Here is a 24,297-nt window from a genome sequence, read left to right as displayed (position 1 = left end):
AAGCTAGCATCTAGCACATCATTTTAAATGCCATTCTGAACCTTGACAGACTTCATAAGCTCAAAGGTCACAGTGAGGGGGAGTTTACAGGAGTTAGATGAGAAAAGGCCAGTGTCTAATTCCACAACCAAAAGTGAGAGGGAGAAAGAGGACTAATCTACTCTCTGAAGGTGAAGGTAGGATTATAAGAGGACACAGACCAAACAAACAGCAGAAAATGAGGTGCATGAGGGAGAGTATGACACCCAGACTCAAAGAGTTCATAAAACAGAGAAGAGGAACAGTGCTCAGAGAGCATAAATGTGAGAGACATGCTGAGAGAGAGACTGAAAAAAGAGACAGAGAAAAGAGAAGCCTGGGGTAAAAACTTCACATTGCTGTGATATTTTACTTCTCAACATTCTTTTTTGATATTCTAAAGACAAGAATCTGTAAAGTTGAACTTTTCACTATAAAATGTTTTTGGGGGAAAAAGAGATTACAAAGGAAGTCTGTGAGATGGTGAAATGTATTGGTGCATTATGTTGATGTATGCTCAAATCTTTCTCAAATTCTAATAAAATACAAATTCGGAGCCAAAAATATACACTGCCGGCCAAAAGTTTGGAATAATTTTGCACTTATGGAAAGAAATTGGAACTTTTATTCAAAAAAGTGGCAATCAACTGATCACAGTGTATAGTCAGGAAATTAATAACGTGAAAAATCACTATTACAGTTTGAATAAAATTTTCAGAACTTCTTTAACTAAACTAAGAGTTCCCCTTCTGTCGCTCTCTCCACGTTGTGTCAGAGAAGCGACACTAGAGGTCTCTCTTGAGCGCCGATATCCACCTCTGATCTATGAAAAAAGGCCAATGAGAGTTGGCAGCCAGTATTTGCATGTCCCACCCCCGGACATACGGGTATTTAAGCGGCGCAAATACGGGAGTTCATTCAGAAAATTTCTTCGGAGCCGATGGTCTGTCTGCAGTTTTCTGCGAGTTACACACCACTATTACATTCCTGTTTCCTCTGACGATCTGCATGCTGTTGGATTTGACGGCGCACAACAGCGGCTTTCTCCTACTTTGCACGGCGTGCATTGTTGCCCCTGAGCGCTTCGACAGCGCAGACACACACACATACTGTGTATTAAAAGAGTTGTTTCCCTTAAAAGAGTGAATTTCTCTAAAAGAGCAAAACACAGTGGCGTTGAACGTCCTTTTCAGGACGCGTCTATTTCAAGATGCCCTTCCGCCCCTGTGTTGTTCCTGGATGCGGTAGAGTGCTCTCCGCTTCAGACGGCCACAGGCGCTGTCTCGTGTGTTTGGGCCGCGATCACACCGAGGCGGCGTTTGTGGATGGCTCATGTTCTCACTGCAAGAACATGACCATGACCACGTTGCGGTCGCGGCTTGCTTTCAACAGAGAGCAAGCCACCCCAGCTGCACCCGCGATTGCTCCTTCTTCCCACGGGATTGAGGACGATGCGGTTGGCGCTGGGGGCGATTTGGGGCGGCAGCGGTTGCAGTTTCGCCGGGTAGCCCCCGCGAACCTCCTGCTTCCCGACACGCTCGCTGGTCCCCGCTCACGCTCACGGCGATAGCGGCTCGCCTCACGGCCCGGCTGTCTATCCTCCCGAGCCCGAAGCAGATGAGCTCGCCGCTGCATCGGAGAGTGTGATGTCTGATGCCGAGGACTCCCCTGGACTGCCGCCTTCGGGCCAGCAGGCCCAGGCTGAGACCGACGCTCAGATGTCTGACATGCTTTCCCGGGCCGCTGTGAGCGTGGGGTTGGATTGGAACCCTCCATCCTCCCCACAGCCTTCACGGTTGGATGACTGGTTCCTGGGGGCAGCGTGCCGGTCCCGTTTTTCCCGGAGGTGCATGACGAGCTGACGTCTACGTGGAGAGCCCCGCTCTCCGATCATCTAGGTGCCACCCGCTCCACTCTCACCACCCTCGACGGTGGAGAGCGCCACGGATACAGGGCGATTCCCCAGGTCGATAGGGCAGTTGCGTACCATCTATGCCCCGGTAGCCCTACCTCCTGGCGTGGCCGCCCCGTACTCCCATCCAAGCCCTGTAGGACAACATCCTCGCTCAACGCAATGACCTACAGTGCGGCTGGACGCGCTGCCTCCACCCTGCATGCGATGGCCCTCCTGCAAGTCCACCAGGCCAAAGCACTCAGAAACATGCACGGGGGTGGACCTGATCCTGATGTGCTGCAGGAACTGCGCTCAGCGACCGACCTCACCCTGAGAGCGACGAAGGCCACAGTGCAGGCACTCGTACAGGCGATGGCCACCCTAGTGGTCCAGGAACGCCATCTCTGGCTCAATCTGGTCGAGATGCGGAGGCTGACAAGAACCACTTCCTGTCTCACAGATTGGCCTTTTCGGCAACACCGTCGAGGACTTTGCCCAACAGTTCTCCGCGGTGAAGAAGCAGACGGAGACCATCTCTCACATCATGCCCCGCCGCACACCTGCCGCTACGGGCCCTGCCCCATCTGCTCGCCGAGGGTGCCCCCCTGCGGCGAATAAACCAGCTCCTGCTCCGCCCCAACCCGGGCCCAGCTCTCAGCCCCAGCGTCGAGCACCCCGCAGGCGGCGTACGCCCCCTGTCTCACGAACCCCCTCTACGACCCGGAAGGCTCCCAAGCATTCCTGAGACAGTCGACCCAGAGCCGAAGACGTTAGCTCCGGAGGTGGTAAGACCGCTCCGTCCCCCGGTGGAGGGCCGGGAGGAGAATCCTTTGTTTTTTCATTTGCCACACCCCTGACGGGGCTGTGGTACCCACATTCTCAATAAAAGAGCTATTTCCTTTGCCTCTGGGTCACCTGGCCCGCAAATGCCGTTCTCACGGCAATCTGCTTTCAGATTACGACAGTCCGGTACACCGGACGCGGCGATCCCGCCTTCCGCCTGCCCACGACTGTTCCCCGGCCGGCCGGTTCAGGCGAGTCCAGAGGACGCCAACATCAGACCTCCTCCTCAGTCACGAACCCGCCCCTGCCGGGCGCTGAGCAAGGTAAGTGCTTTGAGTTTATTCTCAGCACCTCAGCCTCAGGCCGCAACGAAGCCGCCCGACGCTGCATTACCTGTTCCGCCCCGCTGCGAGGCCCCGCCAGGTACGTCCAAAATACTCGTCCCTTTGGTGCCCCTAGCGCAGAGCTGGGAAGCATGGTTTTCGCTTTCCAACGCGTCACGCTGGCTGCACCGGACCATTCGACTCGGTTACGCAATTCAGTTTGCCAGGCTCCCCCCCCGTCAGGGGCGTCCGCTTTTCCGCAGTACACAGCGAGCATGCCAGTTCCCTGCGCACGGAAATCGTGACCCTCTTAGCCAAGGGCGCGGTAGAGCCCGTCCCTCCAACCGAAATGAGGAAGGGTTTCTACAGCCCTTACTTCATTGTACCCAAGAAAGGCGGCAGCTTACGACCAATCCTGGACCTGTGAGTTTTCAATCGGGCCTTGTTAAAACTCCCGTTCAAAATGCTCACGCAGAGAAATATTCTGGCTGGTGTTCAGCATCTAGATTGGTTCTACCACTTTTCCTCCCCAAGAAAAAGGGCAGGTGTGGTCTCCGCAGGGTCTGGGTAAGACCCCCTTCCCTATATGCGTGTAAGGGCCCCGGCCATGATTGCTCTATGCGAGAAACATAGAGAGAAAAGAGGCCCAGCCAGGCTGGCCCGTTCCCATGTTGGCAAACATCGCCTTGTTCCCCTCTCAGGGTAACTAGAAGGATCCCGATGTTCGTATGGGGCATTGGGGAAGGGTACGTGCAGCCAGGTACAGACGATGCGCGGCACTGGATGAATCCCTGCCCGCCTCTGTATCGGCAGTTCACGTACACGGTTCAGCACATGGCAAGATTGGAATGGGTCCCCTAGTGTCGCTTCTCCGACACAACGTGGAGAGAGCAACAGAAGGGGAATGTTTGGTTACGTATGTAACCTCCGTTCCCCGAGGGAGGGAACGACACGTTGTGTCTTTCCTCCGCCATGTCGCTGAACCGAGCCACTGTTGTGGCCGGACCATTTCCGGCTCCTCAGAAAAATCCTGAATGAACTCGCGTATTTGCGCCGCTTAAATACCCATATGTCCGGGGGTGGGACATGCAAATACTGGCTGCCAACTCTCATTGGCCTTTTTTCATAGATCAGAGGTGGATATCGGCGCTCAAGAGAGACCCCTAGTGTCGCTTCTCCGACACAACGTGTCGTTCCCTCCCTCGGGGAACGGAGGTTACATACGTAACCAAACGTTCTCATCAAAACAATCCTCCATGTGCAACAATGACAGCTTTGCAGATCCTTGGAATTCTAGCCCTCAGTTTGTCCAGATACTCAGGTAACATTTCACCCCATGCTTCCTGTAGCACTTGCCATAAATGTCTTGTCAGACACTTATACGCATCTTACAGTCTAGCTGATCCCTCAAAAGCTCAATGGGGTTAAGATCCATAACACTCTTTTCCATTGATCTGTTGTCCAATGTATCTGTTTCTTTGCCCACTCTAACCATTTCTCTTTGTTTCTCTGTGTCAAATGTGGCTTTTTTTTTTGCAATTCTACCCATAAGGCCTGCACACCTGAGTCTTCTCTTTACTGTTGTACATGAAACTGTTGTTGAGGGGGTAGAATTCAATGAAGCTGTCAGCTGAGGACATGTGAGGCGTCTATTTCTCAAACTAGAGACTCCTTCCACATCTCTTTCTGTCCTTGTTAGATCCAGTTGTCCTTTGTATTTGAAGACTGTAGTCTACACCTTTGTATGAAATTTCAAGCATTGTATAGCCTTCATTCCTCAAAACAAACTTTTTTTGAAATGTTTTACCTAATATTGACCTAATATTGATCTTTGAGGCGGCTGTGGTTCAGTTGGTTGAGCGGGTTGGCCACTAATCGCAGGGTTGGTGGTTCGATTCCCGGCCCACATGACTCCACATGCTGAAGTGTCCTTGGGCAAGACACTGAACCCCAAATTGCTCCCAATGGCAGGCTAGCACCTCGCATGGCAGCTCTGCTGTCATTGGTGTGTGAATGTGTGTATGAATGGGTGAATGAGACGCAGTGTAAAGCGCTTTGAATACCGCAAAGGTTAAAAAGGCTCTATATAAGTTCAGACCATTTAAGACATGCCAGTCTATTGAATACTGTGGCAACTCAAAAACAAACACCTAGACAATGTTAAGATTCATTTAACAAACCAAATAGCTTTCAGCAGTGTTTGATATAATGGCAAGCGATTTTCTAGTACCAAATTAGCAATTTAGCATGATTACTCAAGGATAAGGTGTTGGATTTATGGCTGCTGGAAATGTGTCCTGTCTAGATTTGATTAAAAATTACTTTTTTAAAATAGTCATGGTGCAGTTTTTTACATCAGTAATGTCCTGACTATACTTTGTGATCTGTTGAATGCTACTTTGGTGATTTAAAGTACCAATTTCCTTCAGAAACCGAAAATCTGTACATTATTCCAAACGTTTGGCCACCAGTGTGAATGTGCAAAACATCAAAGCAGACTAATGAGAAACAAGCTCATAAAAGATTGCAATATATACAATTTTTGAATAATTACACAATAAACAAAAAGAATTGCAATATTATCGTATTGTGACCCAGACATTATTATAATATTATTTTGATAGGTCCCTGCTGATTCCCACCCATAATTGCTCTACCTTTCCATTGTCTGCACACCAGCTGGGGCATTTACATAGACACCAGATAAATGAAGGCACACACACACACACACACACACACACATTGGCGTACCCAGCACACACCTAAACACTTTCTCTATCAAATCAAAACCAAAGGTCAAAGCTCTTACACTTTTGTGGCTCAACCCGCCCAGTTCAGCATACATCTAACTGTTGATAAGATACCAGACCTGCGTTGTACTGAACACTTGAGGTGTTTGCTATCACTCAACCTACTGTAATGCATTAGCAAACAATACTATTGTACAAATCCTGTAATAAAGCCAGCATAAAGATGAAGTGCAGATAGGAGAATGGGTTTATTCTTCAGTGGTGCTCATCCAGAACCACAACGACACTGACCAACTACAGCGATGCACACTTGAGCGCTACACCTTGCTAACCCAGAAAACCTGTTCTTCCATTGCATTAATGATCTCCAAAAGAAGCCTGGCAGAAAGCAGACTGCGTGCACAGACACTATTCTTTTCTAAAACATTATTTCCACCCAAGTGCATTCAATGAATGCCTGAACAACACATCACTTGCAAAACCATGTTAAAAAGTAATGCTTATGGTAAAAACAGTAAGAACATCTGAAAAGATTTTCCACCCCTGAGGGCCCAAAGCCATTAGTTTTATCAACCTAATGTGTTATATGGCAGTGAAGTTATATCACTTACCTAACCAAACTCCTTACCACACTTGCTTCCAACGACCGACCCTTTCGCGGACACAGCTGTTATGAGTCTCACAATGTGTAGGTTTAAGTGTGCTTGCATGTGAGTGTGTTCATGTGTGAGCTTGTTTTGCGTGAATCAAGGTACTGTAATCAGCTGTTCTGATGGTTAGTCACCATATGACGCAGAGCGACTCCTCGTGTTGGGACAATAGACCACACACCAGAGCCAAAAATGTCAGTACCACAATGGTGTGTTGTTGGTGGTTGCCAGGGCGTTGCTATGCAGTTGCCATGGTGCTCAGTGTGTGGGTGCTTCTGGCCCAGGTCAAAGGAGCCTATGTGATTGAAAATCGTAAGTCCGATCACTTCCTTATCAACTGGGAAGGGAACTTTATGGAATTTAATGATTCTGGTTCCCATTCCTCTTAATGATTCAGGTTCCTTAATGGTTTCAGTTTTGACTCTTTTAGTACTTTTGAGGAAGAAATATTTGGAAATAACACAATTATCAGTGGATTTATGACCCTCAGCAGCATGTTACTGCCGTGGTCAGTGTATTTAAGTAGTGTCCTGTCCACATAATCAGAAGAATGCACATCCAAGAGCCATTAAAAGAACCGAAAGTCACTAAATTAATTAGGTTCCAGTATGTTTTAAAAAATTTAATCAGTTCTAAATAAGAACCACTTCTCGGTTCCCAACCCTAGTTAATAAGCCACATAATATGAGAGAGTTCTCTGATAGTCCCCATTTGAAATACCTTATGCTCTGAAATTCTTTTCATATCTTTTCTTATCCAAAATAACTTTCAGTGCATTCAAAGTGTGCATTTTATCTTTATGCGTCTTCCCTGGGAATTGAACCAATTAAATTATCATTGTTAGCATCATTCTCTACTAGCAGAGTTTTAGGAACACTGCCATGAGTTACATGAGACAGTGATACCAGGTCAGAGCAGGTCAAAGCATGACCTTGTTACCTCTGCATGCATGTCCATTTAATTTTGGTGTATTGGGTCGCCGCCCACAAGTCTGCGTGCATCCATGTGGTTGAGATTGCGATCAGTTTGCGTGTGTGGGTGAGTATGTAGCTGGGCGGGGTGCTGAAACTGTGGTGAAGATCTGGTTTAGTGAACTGTTGCCACATATCTCATAAAATGTTTTGATTTTTAACCATCAGGGACAGATTACCGACCGGGCCAATGCCCAGGGGCCCTTGACTGCCCGGGGTGCCCTGGGCTTTAAGGCTCTGTGATGTAGTTCTGTGACCCCCCCCCCGCTTGAAAACCCTTTTGGGCATGAAGAAAGAACACCCCCTCCAAAAAAAACAACTTTTACATGGAGGGGGGCCCTTGGAGATAATTGGCCCCAAGGGCTTTGCAAGTCATAATCCGTCCTAGTGAACCATATATGGTTTGCGAAAATTACCCACACACAAATCTGTACCCACACACACACAAACAAAAACACGCACACATGCTATTGTCTAAACAATAACCAACAAAGCCACGGGATCCCTAGCACTAAATACTGGCTCTCTTAAGAGTGTCTGCGTCTGTGTATGTGCATTTGAACTCTCATGAATATTTTAAACGTCTTTGAACATCTGTCAGTCATTCATGAGGGTGTGGTCCATTTCTCTTGCATGCAGCTGACCACATTACAGTAGTTTGAGGTGGAGAAACAGACAGTAGGCCACAACAAAACTGTTTTATCTTTCAACCCCAAAAACGTTAAATAAATGATTTTCCATCTACATTTAAACAGACACACCAACAATAACCAGACTACACAAAATTCTCTCTCTCACACATAGGCACACACACACACAAAAAGAGCGAGGAACAAAATCAACAGTCAGCCAGGTTAAAACACGCTGAGATGATCAGCAAACAAGCTTGTGCATGTTTCTTCACCTTCACCATTACAAAAACACAAATAGAAAAAAATCCTAAACCCTGAGGCATTAACTTTTTGCATAAATCAATCTCACGGTTAAACAGATCTGAAGTGAACAGGGGCCTTCTTTCCTGCAGTTTTAATGGCCCTCTACAACTACTAACAACTAACATCTAAAACACTATACAAAATGCAGTAAATACAGCCTGTCATGTTTAATGCTGACTAGCTTTTCTACTCTGTCAAAAACAGCACCAGGGCTGTGTGTGTGGAAAAGGGTAAAGGCATACAGAGTAAACGAATATTTGAAGGAAGGATGTCAAGTGAATCCCTCACGCAATTGTTTGTTGTTTTTGGTTGTTCTTGATAAGCGGTGCTTTGAGATCGCTGCAATAATTCTTGTAACACATAGGAGAAAAACGGGTGCGCGCTGTAAAATGCGTGCAGTTTAATCGCAATAAAAATATAATGCAGATCCACGCGAAAGATGACTCTTAGAGTCTGGTTGTCATACTCTCCCTCGTGGACCTCATTTTCTGCTATTTGTTTGGTTTGTGTCCTCTTATAATCCTCCCTTCACGGAAGATGACTCGCGATAGGAGAATAATGTGGGGGGAACCCTGATGCGTGCAAGAAAATGGCAGATGTTAAGGATTAAAGGCTGAAAACATATATATATATATATATTTTTAAGCGATGCTAAAAAAGCTAGCAGGCTACAAACACAGACTCGAGCTAGACTCAAGTAGCAACAGGTAAAATGCACACAGATGAAACAGTAGAAAAACCTGAAAAACGTGGTAAAATGACAAATGATAAAATGACGAACGTATGGGAATGACAAAGGATAAAAAAATGAACGTATGAGAATAAAAGAATAGAAATAGGCAATGCTAAGCAGGCTACAAACACGTGCAGTGTGCTGTCAGAAACAGGAACAGCAAATCCAGTGATGCCCTCCAGGGTGTGCTGAGTAACTCCAGCCAGGCTTCCAAAGCAACCAATTGGCCTGGAATCTAGGGTGAGTAGAGTCAAGTGGGTAACCTTACTCATGGTCACTATAAGATAGTTCTTGTTCTCTGTGGGGCGCGTGGTGAGTTGTACATGGATGCCGTGGTGAATAGCGTGAGCCTCCACACATGCTAAGTCTCCATGGTAACGTGCTAAGGAAGCCACGTGGCTGAATGTCTCAGAAGCAGAGGCAACTGAGATTAGTCCTCCACCCCCACAAGGAATTAGACCGCATTGGGAATTGGGCATGCCAAATTGGGGAGAAAAGGGGATAAAAAAAAGAAAAGAAAAAAGTCTGCAAACAGCCATGGAACAAAAAGGATAAGCAAGTAAAGCTCTTGACAATGCCAGCTTCATGGATTCTTTATTTTGTGGTGTTTAATATTGGCAACACTGCTTTAGTTATGTTAGCACCACCTATTGTACTGGAGTATGCCATATAGACTTCAACACGTGATTTAAAAAGGTATTTATTATTGGTCACTGGATGATAACACTGTGTGAATGGTTCATAGGAATGCACAGTCCGTATTTAAAGTCTTAATATGGAAAATATTTCCTCACGTTATGAATAGGCCTGAATATGATTCATTTCAATAATCATTCATGTTTTAAGTATGCAAAACAACAATTTATACATTTTAAGACTGAGGAGTGTGTGTGCATGCACTAGTGTGTGTGTATGTGGGCATAAAGGTTTGTTGTCTCTATCAGTAAGTCCAAGTAATATTCACATTCACACAAAGTGAGCAGTTTGACTCACTCAAACTGCCATATGATCGACACATGTTGTCTCTGAACCACAAGACCACACACACACACACACACATTCACACGCACGCTAAGTGTGTCAAGTATCATCATGCACACACACTCTCACTAGTGCTTACACAACACTTCTTATATCAACACTGATTCAAATGACTCAAATGTTTGTTTGTATAAACACTTGGACATGTCCAAAGACAAACAATAACACATTGTCACACATTTAAAGCATGATGAGTGTATGAATATGTGCACAAAAGAGGAAAAGAAAACAGAGAACAGGGAAGAATGAGGTGAAATGGACCAGAAAGAGAGAGAAAGGTGTGATGTGTATTGAGAGGGTTTAGATTCAATTTTTTGAAGGGAAGAAGTCTTGTTTATAGACTGTTAATCTCATGTGTGAACACACATAACATCACAGCATTAGATGACATATCACACAACAATACTTGCATCTGATCATAGACATAATATCTTCCTCTAAACATTTGTGCTCTAGATAGTATTAAACATATAAAAGTTAACACTGAATAGTTTCTGCAGCATCCAGTTCAAACTTGTCATATAATTTAATTGTTTTACATCCTTTGGTTACATAAGAACACAAAGGATGGAAATGTATTCACATTCAAGATTATCTTTTGACAGCATTTCTGGCCTGCTGTCAAATACCTGGTAACTTTTTCCACAAAGTAAAGTAGTTCAACTTCCACCTTAAAAGGACAACTTTACAGCTCAAATGACACACATATGTGCATGGAGGAATGGATATAAATGCTTTCAGAAACAGTTATGCTTTTAAAACCCAACAGTAAGCCCATTCAGATTGTAAGATTTTGTATTTCGACAAACAAGATTTTTTTACTTTTACAAAATGAGGAAAAAGTCTTAATTATTTTCGATGGTATTCGAAAGTATAGGCCATATGGCTGAAGTTGTATTTTACCTTTAACGTTAAGGAAACGAGGAATTATAAGGAGTTTTTAAATGTAGATCTTCAGCAATTTCCTGTCATGGTCCTTCTCTGTCTGCCCTCCTGTCTTTGTCAGTTTTTCAACTGTGTGAGTTTGTTTTTATGTATGAGCACATGGCTTAGGCTAATGTTTACGTTTACCATGTGCTCTCCCAACACCACCCCCTCTGGCCTCACCCCTAGTTTAGTCCTCATTTTGTTGATTGTCTCTTTCCTCTTGTGCCTTGTCTGTATATATTGTGCTCCCTTTCCTCTTGTGTTTGCTGGATTGTTTCATTCCCATGTCTGTTGACCTGTGCTCGTTTGCCAGTAACCACTTTGTTATCGTGTTTAGTTCTTTTTGTGTTCTTACCAGTTTTCTCTCTCTTGAGAGACTCCTATTTGTTTTTCTTTTGTTTAATAAAATTATTTATTTTACTCATTCCTATGTTTGGGTCCTCCTTCCTGCTTGTGTACCGTGACATTTTCAAACTTCAAGGAGCTTCACTTACCATATAAGTGAATTTCCATTACGTGAAAATCTTTGTTATTACATGCACACCCTAACCTGTCAAAATTGACATCAAATACAAGATTCAAATCAAAAGTCTATATTAGTGTGCATGTGTGTATATGAATAGGTTTGAGTGTTGTATGAGTTATGGTTTATGGATGTGTGCAGGTGTGTGTGTGTGTGCATAGGAACAGTCAATGAGGCAGAACTCAATCTGTTCCACACCTGTCCATCTCTCCCAGGGGGAGGAGCCTGAGGCTGCAAATACGCACACACATTAACATACAAAAGCTTTCTGTGCTCTATTTCTCTCGTTGCTCACACATACACGTATGGACACACTACACATTAACGTACATTCATTTGTTTGACAGCTGTTTTCATATGATGACAGTGCATCTATAACAGCAAATATATATGGAGAAATATTGACATAAAGACAGAGTGGAATGGAGAGAGAACAAGAGCATTTGTGTGTGAGGGAGGGGGAGGGTTACTCTGGGACAACAGAACCCAGTGACATGACACAGATGCACTGATGCTGAAGAGAGAGAGAGAGAGAGAGAGAGGGAGGGGGATGGGAGGAGAGGAGGTGGGGTGTGAAATCACACTGCTGTTCTATTTATTCTCAACCAGAGCACAAGAAGACTCACACACACGCTAACATACACACACAGCAGGGGACGCCACTATAGCTCCAAGCAAATGGCTCCACATAAACATTCAATGAAAGCAAAATCCAATCTTCATTGATACTGCTGCTAAAAACAAATGGGATCAGCTTCACACACACACACACACACACTCGATGACTCCTCGTATCTCGCACCTGCTACACTGAAGGTGGTAAAACGTTCACGCCTGCTCGGTCAAACATGGAATAATAGAATATTCAGCATCTAAACCTCATATCCAAAAGCCCTCTACTCTCTCTCTCTGTCTCCATCTCTTATTTGTGATCTCATCTCACAGCTAAAAGCTTAAAGTGTCTGACCTCTATAAACAGACTAGCATCATTCTGGTCTTAGAGAAAAGAATGACATTAAAACATCACAGATGTAATACAGTGGGCTGTTACAAAGTCATGGTTACAGTAACGGACAAAATATATTTATTTTTAAGCATACAGGGTGAGTGACAGAAATTTTGTAATCAGCATGTTATGCGAGCAATGAGTCACTGAGCATGCAGCGATTTTTCTAGCCCCCGTACTCTATGCATAGTCTGCGCATATGCCTGGAATTGTTTGCACTAATTAGTGGATCCACAAGGTTGCAACACTCACAATTAGGCCGTTGGTTTTTCACAAAGTAGTGCAAGTAGACGATGCAAACTCCTAACACTATCCCTAAGCAGGTGAAGGTGGACACAAGAACTTTGCACATCTAGAGCTTGTGTGTGAGAGGAGGTCAGACTATACCTGCATTTATATAGCTTGAGTATGAAAGACTATTATGTAGCGCTGTCAATCGATAACATTTTTTAATTGAATTAATTATATGGTGTCCTGATTAATTAATCGTGATTAATCGCATATACAAATATTTTCTGAGAAAGCCCCTCATATAACAATAATTCAATATATAAAGATTATACATATTTATATCAATATATAATTATACATAGTTATCTTTAAATATTTAAAAATTATATATATATATATATATAATAAAAAATATTCAGATAATTAAAATGCATTACATTCTTGTAGCAGAAGAGTTAATCATTGATAAGACCATACAAAAAGCGGCTTTAGAATACAATGTATTGTTTACTACCATATTATTGATCAAGTCAATCATTGGTACACAGTTCACAGCAATCCATGCAAGAATGTAACGTATGTTTGCGTTGATCTGCCTACTGAAGTGTTTTCTTCACTGTATAAACTGTGCGTTGCTCATACAGCTGAAATTTCACTTACTGCCCTCTGGAGTAAACAGGTGGTACTACAAGCTTGCATTTCTCAGGAATCTTCCTTATTATGGTGAGATTAATTGCGTAAATTTTTTAACATGTTATTTTTTGTCAAATTAATCACACTGAATTAACGCGTTAAATCGACAGCAATACTATAAATATATCTTTATGGGTCTAAACTCCTAAAGAGAAATCGAATAGTAGTTGTAGCTGGCATGCATGCACTTTAAAAGGCTAGAGCGTTTGACTGTATGTATAAGCTAGTGTATGGGATGAAGGCTCTGTTTATACCTAGTATTAACAACCGTCTTGGGCCAACCACCTTGTAGTAACATGCATCAAAAATGATTCTCATGTGATCATTGCCATCAGATTTTGAGAAAAGGGTCTAATTTTGTGACTACAGAGTACATAACGCACAATATCAGCTTCTTACTGCCTGTTGATACTACGCAGTCGTGTAGTGTGACCGATCGTACAAAAGCCAATGACGTAAAACACCTATTCATTGCTGTCAATTGGGACAGTTGGGACCAAAGTCTTGACTACGTTTGTGTATCGCAAACAATATAATGTCATATAGTGTGCCAATAAAATGTACATTAAGAGAACCCATATGAGAAAACAATGTTTCAGTTTTTCAGGATTTCTTAAGTTAATTTAGCATTTAATGGTGGTGGTCAAAAAAGCTTTCTGTGCTAGTTTTGTTAACTACAGCAACATGTGATTCAAAGCTCATATTCTATAGAGATTGCTAAGACATGTGACCAACTGGGCGACAACGTCATCAGAACGCAAAGAATTATGGGTATGTTTGGCCCGTTTACATGGGCTGGCATCGCATTGCAGGCTAGTGGCATGAAAATAATTTAAAAAATTAGCGTGAAAAACAGAATATAATCCTACAAAATGCAGCGGGCTAAAGAAAACATTGTCGGACCATACCGCCTAAAACTACATCCTAATGCAAAGACGAGATATGACGAGAAAATAAGGGAATCAAAGGACTGGATACTTACGAGCATAGTGACTGGTCAGGGGAGGGCAACCTGAAAAGGCTGTGTTGTGGTGCTTTTGCAGACAGCCTGAATGTTTGCGGACATGGTTGCTTGCGATAATCAGAACTGTCCTATACAGTGGTTCCATTTAGGTTGCGTGGGATTCAAACGCACCAGCCAGAGAAGAGTTATAGCAATGCGATGCTTGTACATGTCTGTGACTTATCACCCACAACCTACCTCATACATTTTCAGTTATCTTTTCTATGGACTCTTTATAAATGTCTTCATCTAAATGTATTTACATGTTAAATATGTAAAGAAACTGAAATTAAGTTGGTTGTTACTACCATTTAAGTTATGTAATTGTGTATTGCAATCCAAACTGATTTTGCACAATTATTCCTTAATACAGATAAAGGAGGCAGAATTTAATTCAGTCTTTGTGTATTTTATTTACAGAGATGGCTAAAAATCATTACATGTGAGAAGTGACATTACAAATTTTTTTGGAAAAAAACAAACAAACAAAAAAAAACATATTTAGATGTGAGCATGGTGTATAATTCTAACACGACGGCTTCACAACAATACTTTTATCCAGCAAAGTCTTATCCTCCCCCTCACAAGGCACCACATATCCTAGGCCCAGTCAGGATCACACTCCAACATTTCATAGGCAGGTTTGCCTGCAAACACAGTCACCAAATAAATTGCTATGTAGCCTAGATGTACAACATTTAAAACTGATTAACGTTACGCTTTAGTACATTGGTAACTTAAGCTCATTTTCTAGCCATTTCATGCTAGTTAACATTTAACATTGGCCTAACGTCAAATCTAATGGTCTGGTTAAATCAAACAAAACACACTGGTTATTTGCCCACAACATAACATTTACAATTACTCTCTGTAATTTAACTTTGTGAAAATGCTTTGAACACACCATCATGTGTGGTGGAGTGTTATCGAAGGTAACCTTGGGCCTCCTTACTGCTGCTATCCATGCCATTCGTCGCACTTTTTGTCACCTCTGAAACATGACTTGTACTATTATTTTTCCACGCTGGAAAACGATAAAAGGATTTTCCGTTCTTAAGCTTTATGCCACTTCTATCGTGAGAACGACTATTGCAGTTTATAACACAGCAGGTAGACGGCATCTTGAACACTGCGTTCTTCCCTCCATGCTGGCCAGCCTGGCGCCTTCTGTTTGTGCCGCGGATTCCCAAAATGCTTTGCGTTCACCACTGGTAATACGTCACGATGACGTCACATTAGCAATCTCTCAGGGCATTTCATTACCTGTGTGAAGGGAAATTTGTTTTACACACCTTAAAAAACAAACAAAACAAAAAAACCTTGCTTTGTTGCCGCACGAATGGGCTTCATAGTAATCAAATTGTTGATTTAAAAATGTTAACATTTTTATTTCAATTACAACATCAACAATGACTGACTGCAACCTGAAGGCCCTGGCATATTCACAGCAAAGTGCATCTTTGTTCTTCGCTCAGAGCCAAAAAGAAGTTTGAAACAGCTAAGCAACGGCATACTCTTTGCAAATATTCAGAGACTAGCCGCACCGCTGTGAGGAGTATTCAAATATGAGAACCAACAAGACTACATTACCTAAGTCTAACCTTAACTAACTTAACTAATGTGACATCAAAATGTGTTATCAATGGTCTCACTCTATGAGTAGATTTCACATGAGATCAGTAAAATAATGTGTTTTAATAATATTCAGTATTTACACTCTGTTTTTGTTATTTATGATGACACCGATACTACTGCAAAGATGGGTGTAAAAAAGAGTGTTAATGAACAGAATACAGTTAAAGAATGATGACAAACATAAATTATTATGGGCAGATGTGTGAATGGCTTTTACTGCAGATGGCACATGAGTGAAGCAGCTTATTAAACAATAGAGTGAATGGGCACTTAAAAGTACTTGAGTAGATTTGATTCCTTTTGTAGACTAATAAAAAAACAAACACATGAAGTTCTTGGAAAATGTCTCTACGTAAACAATTGTACAGATGTAGTTAAATCTACACCAGTTTGCTAATAACTCTCTGTTAACTAAGTGTGTTCTTATTAGCCGCTTTTCCACTATCGATCCAGTGCGAGCTAGGGCTATCAACTGGTCAGCCGGGGGCCAACAGCCTCGGACCTCGAGCAGTGAGACCAAAAACGATCTGTGTTCCCATCATCAGGCCAATAACTCAGCGTTGCCCAAAAACCCACCCTTAATACACCGCTGTGGTGCCAACGTCACACCACAGCATTTCTCAAACAAGAGGGAAGCTCAAGCTGAGGTATCATGCTATCTAGTTATCTCTAGAATATCGAGTTTATATCGAATGTAAACAGCAAGATAAGTCAGCATTGACAACTCACTGACTGTCAGTGCCATGGTGTCCCGAGTGGTCTCTCCCCAGCACACCGTCTATGAAAGTTCACCGAACCATGGAAAGTTCTTTGTGCACCCCTTGTCCATTGGCCGTTTTAACAGATTTTTTTGTGCCTGCATTTTTTCCCCCCCAAACTTGTACCGTGTGTGCTGGATACACAACTTTGGAAGTTTGGCAAAACTCCGCCTTTGACATTGAGCCCGCCTCAATCTCCGGTTGGCCTTGTTTGGCCAAAGCATAATCGGGGGCCAAAGGCCATTGGCCCCGGGAAAGCCCAGAGTGACAGTGGGAATGCAACTGGCACGCACTAGCATGCCCTCATTTGGCCCTAGATTGGAAACGTGGCTATTGACTGATCTTACCTGACTGAACAATATAACTGAAAAATCTGTCGGACTCAAAGTAGATGGCGCTCCAGTTCACAGGCCCCAAAAAAAGCCCAGAAGAGGCACAATAAAGCTCCAGAAGTGACAGTGGGAATAAAACTGGCCCTGGCACACACTAGCATGCCCTCAATTGGCCCAATAGTGGAAACGTGGCTATGGACTTATCTTAATTGACTGAACAATATAACTAAAAAAATCTGTCAGACTACATACTGATGATATAGAACAATGACAGTAAGAAGCTGTTTTGCAGCCTGTACAAAGTTTTCCTTCAAGTTTGTCGAGCTGTTACTAACCACAAAACAAAAGGATAAAGCGTTGAATCAGCCAGATTTTGTTTGATTTTGTATGAAGTGTGCCAGAGCCTTGACAAACACTGGGGTCATCTATACAGGCTCCCTCATCTACAGGAAAGGATCAAGTTGTTGGAGTGTAAAACACACAGCAGAGGCAGAGCAAACACACACATACACATCACAGCCCAGAGAAAGGCACTAAATCTCATACAGACAGAGATTTCTCATGCAGAGAATTTTGCTGTTGTGCAGCCTGATTGGCTCCAGTTCTTATCACACACCTTACACACACACATACACACACACACACACACACACACACACACACACACACACACACACACACACACACACAGAATACCTTGCACAACACTAACACAAACAGACACATCTTAATATACAGACCTTACACAACAGGTCATAGTACAGTTAAAATCTTTCAAAAACATGCACGCACACACACACACACACGTACACACCTTACACAAGCAGTCAAAGCTCACTAGAGAACTGGGTTAGAAAGGCAGAACCTACATAATTGGATTACATTGAACAGAACGAGAGGAAACGGAATAATTTTGAATAATGAAGAAATGGAGACACTTGTGGACAGAAAGGACACTCAGAAACACACTTTTGACCTTTCTCTCTCTTCATTCTCTATGATCTTTGCCATCGATTGGCTGGGTGATATTTCGCCCATTGATGGTGTACGTGACTGCAGAAATGTGGAGCAAAGACATTTCAATTTTATATGGCTGACAGAACATGTTTACTGTACCCATGAAAGACTCTCTCACACAAACACGCACGCACGCGCACACACACACACACACACACACACACACACGCAAATGCACACTTTCAAGTTTAACAAGAAAGGGTTGTCAGCATACAAACACAGGGAGGAGAGAACAGGAATGAATAAAGTATAACAGAGGCAGATCAAAGAGTTATGAAGACAAGAATTAAAGACAACAGAAAACACACACAAAGCCCTTACCACAATCTGTCTGCATGTGTGAGTTTGTGTTTATTATTGTTTTTATGGGCAATTTTGTGTTTTTAAAGCCAATTTCTACAGCTTTCTGAAACCCTCAGATCTCTTATTTTGGGGCGTACTCTCACTCGTTTACATGCACTTTAAAAGTTACATTTCAGTTGGTCTACAACAATATTTGTTCATTTTTAAATAAAATGTAAACACTTTAGTTCGACTGAAATCATACCAGTCCGATTTAAGTCGCACTAACAGACCTAGATGATGTAATTGTAACTTGGCTTCACCCAGCATGTAGTGTATACATGTTAAGGCTACCCTGCTAAAAAAACAAGCACAACCAGCATACAATTCCCATGCTGGTCTAGGCTGGTTTATGAGAAAAGAGAGAAAACAAAATCTAGATGGTGAAGCTGGTTGACCAGCATGGTATTTCAGATGAAGCAGGCTAAGCTGGTTTAAACGCGCGGATGGGACACCAGCTTACCACATTGGGGCACTGGCACACAAAACATAAACTGGTAGTGAATACTTATTTTTCTGCATGCCAGCTATTGAAACTATACTCTTATGACCACAAGCCCACATCTTAAATTTATGTACCAGCACGCAGAAAAAACAATGTATACTTAGGTTTAAATACACGTTGTGCATCAAAATACCAGTGTGTATTTGTGTGGTGTGTATGTGTGAGTGTGTATGTGTGTCAATACCACCTTATTCCCAGTGGGTTTAACTGAGACAAAGGAGGTGCAGAAAACACAGGTGTGTGTTTGGAGTGATCAGATTGCATGCTAATGATAATAAGGAATTTGTGAGATTGTGTATGCGAGAAAACGTTTGACTCTGAGAAAAGAGAGAGACAAAGGGACAACAGATATCAAGCTTGTTCAGATCTGTCCTACCATCTCTATGACTCCCAACAGCATTTAGTAACAAAAAATCTAACTTTATCTAACTAAGAAACCATATGCACCATCAGCACAGTCCAATGCATTCACCAAAGCTTTACTGCTCTGACAAAAAATGCCAAAGCATTAATAAACACACAAAACAAAACTATTTAAAGGAATAGTTATATAAATAAAGTTATATATAAAATAAATATATAATCAATCCTGGCATAATTTACTCATCTATGTGCCATTTCAAACATACAAGACTTCCATTAAATTTCAAAGGAAATACTTTGAAGAATGTTCACACTGCCAATGTCATCTAACCTGGTGCGACACATCTTCCCTAGTCTCTATATGCTTTCGTGGTATAGAAAAAAGCAGCATGAACATTCAGTGTTGGGTGTAATCTAATTACAAATGAATTAACTAATTAGTACAAAAAGTAGTGTAACACATTACATTTTAAATTATTTTAATCAGATTATGGTCTGCATTTATAGAATGCTTTTTTTATTTTTAACCTTAGAGGTTACCAAAGCACTTTACACTGTGTCCCAATCACCCATTCACACACACATTCACACACCAATGACGGCAGAGCTGCCATGCAAGGCGCTAGCCTGCCATTGGGAGCAACTCGGGGTTCAGTGTCTTGCCCAAGGACACTTCGGCATGCGGAGTAGTGTGGGCCAGGAATCGAACCGCCAACCCTGCGATTACCAGCCGACCTGCTCTACCACCTGAGCCACAGCCTCCCACAATAAAGATTAGAGTTACAAACTTTTAATTAAGTTTATTTCTTTGGGTATAATATATAACATTTAGTTATTTAGTTAGTTATTAAAATATTTTATTAGGTAACATTGTACTAAGCTACTATAAATATATATATTATTATCTGGTCAAGTCCACATAAGTCGATGTTTGTATATTGTTCTTTCTAAAAATCACTGGCTGGAGGTGTAGGTCTACAAGAGATGTACCCCCCAAAAAGAAAGAGCATAACATCAGCCAAGCAACACTTCCCCTCCCCCATCTCTCTAACTCCCCCCCCCCCCATCTCCTTTTCTTCTCCAGGCAGCCCACTCAATCATTCCTCCCTCCCTTGCCTTTGCCTCCTATTTCTTTCTCTCCATTCCAATGAATGCATAATCCTCTGTTCAGCCAACCCCCCATCTGCAGAAGAACAAACGTCCATCAGAGGGAGTGATAAACTTTCAATGGACATGGACTGAGTCAAAGCTAGCATGATCAGGACAGAAAGCAGGTCTCCTTAATACAGGCCTCAAAACAGGACCCCAACATAACCCTCACAAAAACTGACCATGGTAGCCACATTTTCCGACAATAAACTACTACAACTATTGTTACTACTGATAAATCATAATAAACACGTCAAGCAGTTTAAAAGCATCTTCGTCACTTGCACTACTTCGTCATTAGCACAGTACGCTAGTTTTTCTCAATGCACGGTCTGTCCGCGTCGTCATGTGCCTGGCATTGACTGTACTACAAAGCAGACATTGCGGGCATGTGAGAAACACGTCCAAACTGGCTTGCAGTCAAAAGTGTATACTTTGAAAATCTAAAGGTATATATTAGCCTTAAGAAGCTTTCAGAATCTTATTGTGACTTATTTTATTACAAATGTTATTATTATTTTCTTATTGAAAGTAGCGCTAATAGAGTAAAAATAGGTAAAGGGGGACTCTTAATCATCAATAATTTTATTTATATTTTTCAGTTACTAAAATCAGCATTAAGATCAATGAAAACTATTATGGGATGATATTGATGGATGATTTTTAAAGCAACACTATGAAAATGTTTCAGAAAGTGTACCACTTTCCCTGCATTCACATATCTACAGCAGTATAAACTGTACTAACTATGGTATTTTTAGTAGAAACCATGGTAACTTTTTGGAAGGTAAAGGACACGTAATAGGACTAGCATAAACAGCCCTGTCATTAACACAGTTGACAATTAGATTACTGGCTAATGAATAGATTAGCACACTGCTAATTACTAGAGAAATAACAGCCCTCGCAATGCTAATGCTAACAGCGCTAGCTAGCTTGTGCCCGGGGAGAGTTCAGGTAAAATGTCACTGCCATTTGAGTTCAGTCAGAGTTTCGTAGCACAAAGCTGCTAAACTGTTTGCTGAGGGCGACTTGTATGCACTAATAAAAACCTGCAATGGCGACACCACATCTGATGAGTTTCAGTCCAGACAGTCGCATTGAAGTCTGATTCACAATTGCGAAAATGGTCAGGTGTGTAAAAAAGATATGTGAGAATGAGAGAGAAAAAGAATGTACTTCCGGTGGACATGTATTGATGAATGGATCTGTTACAGAGGGGCCGCTCAGCTAAGATGATCAGAATCCTGAGACACAGTGATGTGTGGACGTACTTAGCTATAATTTGGGGAAAAAGTTGTCCCCAAAAGTGAGATAAATCTGACATAACAATCTTAAAAAACAAAAAACAAAAAAAACATTCATATATGTATAAAGAAAATTCTGAAAATGCAGTTTTCCATTAAGGTAATCTATAGTAATCAGCTTTATATAAAACTATAGAATTATAAAGCATGTTCCCTTTTAGATAGCTAAGAAAACGTGTGCGCGCGTGCATTTAGTTATTGTTTTAAAGATCTCCTGATGACAACGATGAAGTGTGCTCTTCCAGCAATGTTTTGTTTCTTTATTTAGGTCGAGAGCTTTAATGAGGGGTGGAGCCAACAGATACACACCCATGACAACAGCACCAAACACACAAAGTTTCTTGATCGATTGCAACATTCCAGGATGCCGGTAATGGCAGTGGGTTGTGTGTGAGATGGACAGTCATCCAAAAGTAAGTGGAGGTTCACACACTCACACAGGTCAAGTGCTCGGGTTTACTCCAGTTCTCATCTAACATATAATCCAAAAACACCACTCCCTACAACCACAATGGACACCAGACACACACACAGCACAAAGAGCCTACAAAAAATTACAAATCACAAATACCTGAAATGAGACTCAGCAAAACCACTAACTGAACACAATTAATCTCTTCAATATACACACAATGAGCCTTCACTGACCTTGTCAAGAACAAGTTGTGTATACATCCTGCTTTTCCATATGGATGTGAGGGAAAGGCAATAAGTCATTGAAAAAGAATAGAGCAGCATTTCTGTTGTATCCTTTCTTTTGCAATTGAGTGTGTGTGTGTGTGTGTGTGTGTGTGTGTGTGAGAGAGAGAGAGAGAGAGAGAGAGAGAGAGAGAGAGAGACAGAAAGAGAAAGAGAGAGAGAAACAGAGTCAGAACAGAGCCGGACAGCCTGCATACAACAAGCTTCCTTTATGCAGCATTCCTACTGGAAAAACCAATGCAACTTTCTCTTGCTCTCCGCATAGTGTGTATTTTTATTTTGCTGAACGGTCCAAATGCAGCCTGGATACTTTCACAAGTTCAGTTTAAATGCCTGCTTGATGCACAAAGAAACAGAGGGATTGAGGTGGAGAGTCTTACCGTGTTTCTGAGCGTTATTCCCTGTGTTTCTGAAGTAATTCCACACTGTGTTGAGTTGCTCGTTCGGTGTCTTGGTTGGACAAGCTCAGCAAAATCTCTGCTCTTATTTTTCTTTTAAACAGCTGCAAGCTTGAATACCCGCCCCCCTCAGACACAAACACCGGCAGCAGGGGTTGCAAACAAAAACACAAACCATGCAAAAGCTGATGCAAAAGGAGGATGCAGAATTCCAGCTCCAAACCAAAGAGAAGTCCTTCTTTTTTTAGCCAAAGTAAAAAAACAAAAATAAAAAAAACAGTGTCTCCCTCGTTGTTTTTCTTTGCTTTCCTCAATCTTTCTCCTCTCTCTCTCTCTCTCTCACTCACACACACACACACACTCACACACACTCTCTCTTTCTCTCTGCTTTTTCCACTCAGTAGTCAAACAAAGAGAGGAAAGGAGCTGGTCTCTTTCTCACATACACACACACAGCGCTTAAGCCCAACCCTTGCTATAGGCCGGCCTGCCTCTTATTTTTTTTTACATCTCTTGCTTTAAACAGCCCCTCCCCCCGTCCCCTGACACCTCTCTCTCTCTCTCTCTCTAGCCTCATTCTCACCCTCCCTCCCTGTGTGTCAGATAGAAGGGATCAGAGTGCGGAAGGGATCCCTTACTTTCATTCTTTCTTTCTCTAATTCCTTCCACTATTTCAATGTGATCTCAGAGTTGGACTGCATGAGTCTGATCATGAGATCTGACGTTTAGTGGTCAACTAATCATCCTGATGAATAGAGCTTGATGAATGTGTATTCATATAATGTTTTACAGTTAAATATGGTGTCATCTTAATAAGCGAACAATTTTCTAGATCCTGTAAGAACCGCTTCTAAAAGGTGAGAGAGGGCCTGGAGATTCTCTAACAGACACACTGGGGCTCTCTTGATCACGATCCAGTAATAATATTGTGATGCATACTGACATATTGAATCACAAGATATGTATCGCGTACCACTGGTCAACTGATGAAATGGCAGTCTTTGATTTGCCCTTATTAAGATGACAAACTTCATCATTATTGAACTATAAGACATTGGTCTCTATTTTTTTAAGACCGTGTGTTACGTGGAATGACTGTGCACTACGTTTTATCCAGTTTTTGTTATAACGCTTGTAGGGGTGGGTGGGAGAGTCTGCGCTATCTGTGGATGTATGAGCACAAACTGTGGGTGTTAATTTTTGGCATAGCACTGTGCCTGGCACTAGCGCTCTTAAAATAGGTCCCATAATATGAATATACATACGAATCAATAAAATATTGATACAGAGATCTAAAATATTGAAAACATA

General features: G+C 42.3%; 1 protein-coding gene across 1 annotated transcript in view; it reads right to left on the bottom strand.

Annotated features, from left to right (window-relative positions):
- LOC127656463 (lysine-specific demethylase 6B-like) overlaps positions 1-23,381 on the bottom strand; it is a 55,690-nt gene extending 32,309 nt beyond the window's left edge. Inside the window, 1 exon segment of the mRNA XM_052144806.1 lies at positions 22,969-23,381. The gene's annotated coding sequence lies outside the window, so the exon portion shown is untranslated.
- Positions 23,382-24,297: the final 916 nt, after the last annotated feature.

The sequence above is a fragment of the Xyrauchen texanus genome, chromosome 2 (assembly GCF_025860055.1).
Source record: "Xyrauchen texanus isolate HMW12.3.18 chromosome 2, RBS_HiC_50CHRs, whole genome shotgun sequence".
Lineage (NCBI taxonomy): Eukaryota > Metazoa > Chordata > Actinopteri > Cypriniformes > Catostomidae > Xyrauchen > Xyrauchen texanus.
Note: the sequence above shows the minus strand (reverse complement) of the source record. Positions and strands in the feature narration are given on the sequence as shown.